Raw genomic sequence first — 6,424 nt, 5'->3', positions numbered from 1 at the left:
AGACATAGAGACAGCAAGAAATCACCCCCCCCCAGGGGGGATGGTCACGCTGCAATCCCTTCTCCTCCATTCGCCTCTCGGGATCTTGGACATGCACGCACACGTGCCCGGCGTGAGTTCTAAGCCACCGGGTCTGGGATGCGAACCGCGGTCAACTACGTGGGAGTCCAGCGACATAGCCATTACGCTAACTGCTGGTTCCCAGCCACTCTTGACTACATGGGAAACCAGTGACATAACCATTGTAACCATTACACTATCTTCTGCTGGTCCCACCAGGCTTTTTCTGAAGCCCCCAGAAGCCAAATCCAGCCAATAATTCTTTTTCAGAGTGCATTTAACTGATATAAATTATTTGATCAATTTTGAGACCTAGAGTGAAGATAGGAATTACCTGATATTCTGAATATGCCTTTCTCAAGTACTGTGAAGTGGCTTTTGGGTTTGGTTGTTTTTTTTGTTTATTTGTTTTCAGGGTTTTTTTTTTTTTTTGCATTTCAGTTTATTAACTATAGTGATCTTCATGGTAACAGAGATGAACACACAAATACATTCATGTATATACAATCAGCTTACATGTTAATGAAGTGTTTATTACATTTTAGGATACGCCATATGCACACACATACCCTCTAGCAAAAATAAAACAAGAAATAAATATGCCTTAATGTAGATGGAGATGGATCTCTTGGACTGACTTATTCTTTGAGACATTTCTCTAAAAGTCTAAATGTTAAAATTTTACAAGTATCTACCATTGTGGCATAGGTGCATTAGCCAGTGATTTGGATTTGTAGCTCAGGTTTTTGTTTTTACTTATTGTTTTTATTTTTTTAAGTGAGACTGTTATTGGACATTTAAAATTATTGTTGAATTCCCAGTTATCTTACAAAGAAAAGTATTAGAGAATGAAGGTGGAAAGAGTTTCAACTAGCAAAATACAAAATCTGAATTGTGGGAATACACAAAAGTTCTAATAATTTATGACATAAATCACTCAAGCCCATTGTGATTTTCAAGCCACTGGATCCAGGACTTAAACTACAGCCATGTGGAAGTCCAGCGCCTTGACCACCATGCCACCTCCTGGCCCCATGAAGTTATTTTTAGGTTTTTATTTTATTTTATTTTATTTTACATTCAATCGCTGTTACCAAATGAATTTTCTCATCATGAATACACTGTAGTGGTCCAGTCAAAGATACTACCATACACATTATCAACAGATAATTTTCCATTTTTGTGTCCCTTAAATGTCTTGCTGCTTCCTTTTCCCCATTGATTCTCTCTCACTCTCCTCCATTTCCCACCCTCCTCTCACACTGTCTCTAGTATCCACAGTTGCTCTCGATGCCTTTATACCATTCCAATCTTTCAGTTTCTGCCATGGAGTGCAAGCATTCAGTATATATTACATGGAGACATATAATGCCTCTCTTTCACAGTCTGGCTTGCTTCACATAGCAGTAAGTTTTCCATATTTGTCCACTCTCTATCAAATGCCAGCATCTCATTGTTTTTTTTTCTGGCTGAGTAGTAGTCTGTAGTGTATACGTGCCACAATTTTTCAATCTATTCATCTGTAAACATTTGGGTTGGTTCCATATCTTAGCAATTGTAAATAATGCCACAGTAAACATGGATGTGCAAGTGTTTTTCCGACTTGAGTGTATTCTTGTCCTTTGTGTAGATACCCAGGAGTGGAATTTTAAATTAAGATAATCTAGTGGAATTTTAAAATAAGATAATCTTATTTGTAGGTCTTTGAGGAACCTTTCTTATCTCCCCAGTGCTATACTAATTTACATTCCCACCAACAGTGTAGGAGCCTTCTCTTTTCTTCACAGCCTTGCCAGCACTTACCTTTTTATTATTATTTTTTTTAATCTTAGCCATTCTGACTATGGTTAGGTGGTATCTTATTGTGATTTTGATTTGCATTTCCCTTGTGATAAGGGATATTGAACATTTTTTCATATGATTTTTGGCTGTTCATATGATCTTCTTTAGGAAGTCGTCTGTTCAGCTTATTTGTCCATCTTTTAATTGGGTTCATTATTTGCTGGGGTGGGGAGGGGTAAGCTGCTTGAGTTCCATGTATATTCTGGTTATCAATCTTTTATCTGAGGCATAGTTTGCAAATATATTCTCCCATTTTGAGGATTGTTGTAGTGAAGTTTGTTTTTATAAAGGAAATTGTCTCCATGTAATATAAAGAAATGTTTTTAATTAGTTTGAACAAAGCCTCGTCTTGGAGAATAGGAGAAGGCTTATAAACATCTTCTAAATATTTGTCAACATTCTTACAGATTTCCATTTCCTTATTGAGTGTCTTTCATATATGAACTATGGGCCCTTTTTAGACAGTTACTTTAAGTAATTTAAAATCAGTTTGTTCAAATAATTTTTGCCTCTTACCACACCTCATTTACAGGACAAGCTTTATATCTTTCTAAGTAAAGTATTTCCCTGATGTAATAAAAAATATTAAGTTATTTCTTTCTAAAATCACAAATTGATTCCGCACATAGCCTAAATTCTGAGACACCAGTTATCACAGGAATGAATGCTTGAGAAAAGTTACCTCATAATGTAAAGTTGACTTTATGGTGTTCAGAGTCCTACAGGTTTGTTGTACTTTTTTTTTTTTTTTTTTTTGAAACCAAGACAATACTGATGTTTGGTACATCAGATGTGCTATAGACAGAATGCATAAACAAGTTGGCTCATGTTCATATTTTGGTTATCTGTAGAACTTAAAGGCTGGGATATTAAGATGCATTGGCCATCCCAGGCTAGATAAACAAAGCTAGGACAGCGGCAGCAGCACAAAGGTGCTCCTTCACTGATAGCATTCTGTTTGTTTGCACCACTTCTTAATGTATCTGCTGTAATAATAATAATATTAGACAAGTCTAGCTCTAAGAATGAAAGGTTTGATTTGGTGATTCCTAAGTTCATCATAGGAAATAGACTTAAATAATAATGATAGACCTGCAACATCTTAATGTAAACCTTTCTATACCCAACTTTCTGACTAAAGTTTGAAAATATGATTATCATGACTTCTTTTTTTTTTCTTTTTTCATAGAGTGTTTCTATACCACCTTTTAAATAAACAAGATAAGCTTTGGTTTTTAGGTGATTCTTTTTGTTTTAAGTTTATTATTGATTGGTTAAGAGAGAAAAAGAGAAACTCTCCCAACAGGGTCCTCACAACACAATCCACCCCGGCCTTAGCTGGATCACAGGTGTGCATGTGCACCTGGGGTGCACAAGGAGTCATGGGATGTAAACCTGGGACCCTCCCAGAGCACTATGTTGCCTCTGTGCCACTATCTGGCCCCTAGACGATTCTTGAGAAATGATAGGTTAATAAAAATGTATTTAGCACTTCAATGTTTTTGACACCACCTTTTACTGGGAGTGAATTATCATATTGAGTTAGTAGTAGTGTTTGACTACTGGTTTAGTGTATTGACACTCATTATAACATCTATATAAGTTGGTTCAGTCAATTAGCAAGTGTGTGCTCAATTATATGCCAGCCGAGGTGGGGGGCAATGAGGAATAAAGGCAGCATTATGTTTGGACCTTCCCTGAACGGCAGTTGTAATGTCTGTATTAAGACACAGCAGCCACAAATATAACGTGACATTGATCCAGCACCACCACTTCAAGAGCCTAGAATAGTGCCTGGCAGATAGTAGGGGGCTCAATGAATATTTGTTAAATGGATTAATTCTATGGATACACTCACACAAGTCTCACTCATTCATTTGAAGAGCTTTGTTGACTTAATCACTACCTTGGCATCATTCTTGTTGGTTTCAATATTGAAATAAATACCCTGTTCTCCTAATCTTCCCACTTCAAAAGCACTAACATTCAAGCCAAAAAACTAAGAATCATCGTTGACTTTTCTCTCTTCCATGCATCACATGTAAGCCCTGTTGATTTTAACTCCAGAATCAGAATATTTCTCCCCATCTCCACTCCCACTCCCCTAGGACAAACCACTATCATCTCCCACCTGCTTGCCTAAAGGAACTTTCAAGCTGGACTCATGTGCACTCTTGTCCTATTCTAAGTAATTTTTACGCCACATCCAGAGTGATTTTTTTTTAAAACCAGACCACTTTAATGCTTTCATACAATTTAATAAATAATCTTTTGATGACTGCAGACATGTAAGACCAGCTATATTCAGAAACATCAGTCATGATGGTTTTCCAGATTGGGGCATCATCTTCACAAATGACAAGGAGTTACTTGTACGCAGCTGCTATCAAACCAGTAAGACAGCATCTATGCATCCATCATTTTCAGGATTGTTGGTAACTTGGGCTTATTTCCCCCACATAACCTTGCCTCCTTGTGTCACAAAGCCCAACTCGCTCACGTTCACCTCAATGACAGTACCTTTGGTGATAGCACCCAAAGTTGTATATAGTGGGGATGAGGGGTTCTTCTTTACACCAAGTATTGGCAGGCAAAAGGTGGCTTTCAGTTCAGGGTGTGTTATGTGGGCCTTCTTGAAACATAAGCCCATTGGCCTAATGAATCTTTCATATTTAGGTGGTTTTCTAGTAAAGCCATCTCCAACAAAGCAAACTTTTGTAACCATCCACTTCCATGCCACCTTCTTTCTTTTTCCTGTTCGAGTAACTTTTAATACTTCTGTTTCTCCCTGGGCTCGAACTTTGGGTAGAGGGACTTCCCATTTTCCCACTTTCTCTTTCTGTTTTTGTTTAATCAGATTGGAAAGTACTTTAGCTCGGGACTGTCCTTCTCTGTCCAACAGATAGGCAGGTCCTGCTCTTTGTGGAGTCTTTTCATCACTCTTGTTTGGTGTTCCTCTCTTCACGCATCTTGATAGTCTTTTTCATTTGTATTTTCTCAGTATGGCGCTGTTTATGATGGAGTTTCGCCTTCAGACCAATCATCTTTTTTGCCTTCTTTGAAGATTCATGAGCCTCTCAACTTTCCTCTTTCTCTTTTTCTCATGGTAATCCAAACGGTATCCATAGCATTTATGATGTAATTCAATATATTCATTTCGTGGTATGGTGACAGCTGCAGAGTCGCCCAGAGCAGCCTCCCAGAAGCAAAGTTGTCAACTTTCAGGTGTTAAGAGACCCACGAGTGGACTGACGCAGTCCATAATGAGAAAGACAGATTTCAAAAAGAAATCACTTCCCCAAATGTCCTGATGGTTTTTCATTAAAATGCTAAGTAGCACATAGAATAAAATCCGAAGTCCTTAACATGGCCTACCCACATGACCCAGAATAATCTTGCCTGCCTCTGCAGATTCTTCTCAGGAACTCCCCCTAGTCCACCACTTTTCAGTCACACAGGCAATATTTCAATGTCTCATATCAATCTCAAGACCTTGGTACATATCTCTCCTGGTATGCTCTTTCCCCAGTCAAGCTGGATTTGCCTAAGTATCACATCCTTAAAAATCCCAAGCATCCTTGGGGCCAGTAGGTAGTCTGGTGGTTAAGGGTGCTGGACTCCCACATGGCTGACTGCAGTTCGAGTCTTGGACCTGGCAGCTTGCTTTCTTACTTTCCCTGTCTCTCTTTCTCTATCTCAATCTGTCGCTCTCTGGTTAAATAAATAAATAAAAAGTTAAAGTAATTTTTTAAAAAAGAAAGAAATCCTGAGCATCCTATCCACAATAACCCTCTGTTCTTTCCTACCTAAAAATTCCTTGATGCTATTACTATTGAACTTTCTTCAGAACAATTATTACACGCTAAGATGATCTTGTTAGTTTACTTGTCTTCTCCCACCTCTCTTCCCACCACCCTTCTTACACACAAGCTCTGATAACAGCCAGGGCTTTGTCCTGGTCTTGTTTCTATTTCTAGAATCTAGAACAGTAGCCAACACACAATGGACAAACAAATGTTTTTTCAGGGTTTGGAATAATCATCAAAATGTATTCTGTTAGCTCCACATTTTTAGAAGAGCGTAAAGAACTTTTTGTAGGTCGAGGGTAGGGGAACAGTAACAGTTAATTGTAATACAAAACCAGTGAGATAAGATTTGGAAAACAAAAGACTCACAGACAGTTAATCACTATTTGGGGACTATTTTATTGCAGTTTTACTATATTCCTTTCCTTTATCTTCATAAGGAACTGGATTTGAATTCTATCAAAAGGTCTTGGTATGCTATATTAAGTTTCTGAGTAGGGACTCTCAATAAGGAGCTTATGGTATCTTCATTTCTAGAAATCTTACTAGATAGGAAATATCTTTTGTAAATTCACTATGTGATATTTCCTTTGGAAACCCCTTGATTTGATTTCTAAACTGTTTCGTTTCTCTGACTTCCCTATACTCTTCTTCCCTGTCATTTTACCTTCTCTATCTGCTCTGCAGACAACCAGAAATTTTACCAAAATCGTGTA

Source organism: Tupaia chinensis, unplaced genomic scaffold (genome assembly GCF_000334495.1).
Source record: "Tupaia chinensis unplaced genomic scaffold, TupChi_1.0 Scaffold000706_1, whole genome shotgun sequence".
NCBI classification, from domain to species: Eukaryota; Metazoa; Chordata; class Mammalia; order Scandentia; family Tupaiidae; genus Tupaia; species Tupaia belangeri.
The sequence above is the reverse complement of the archived record's forward strand: the minus strand, read 5'-3'. Positions refer to the sequence as shown.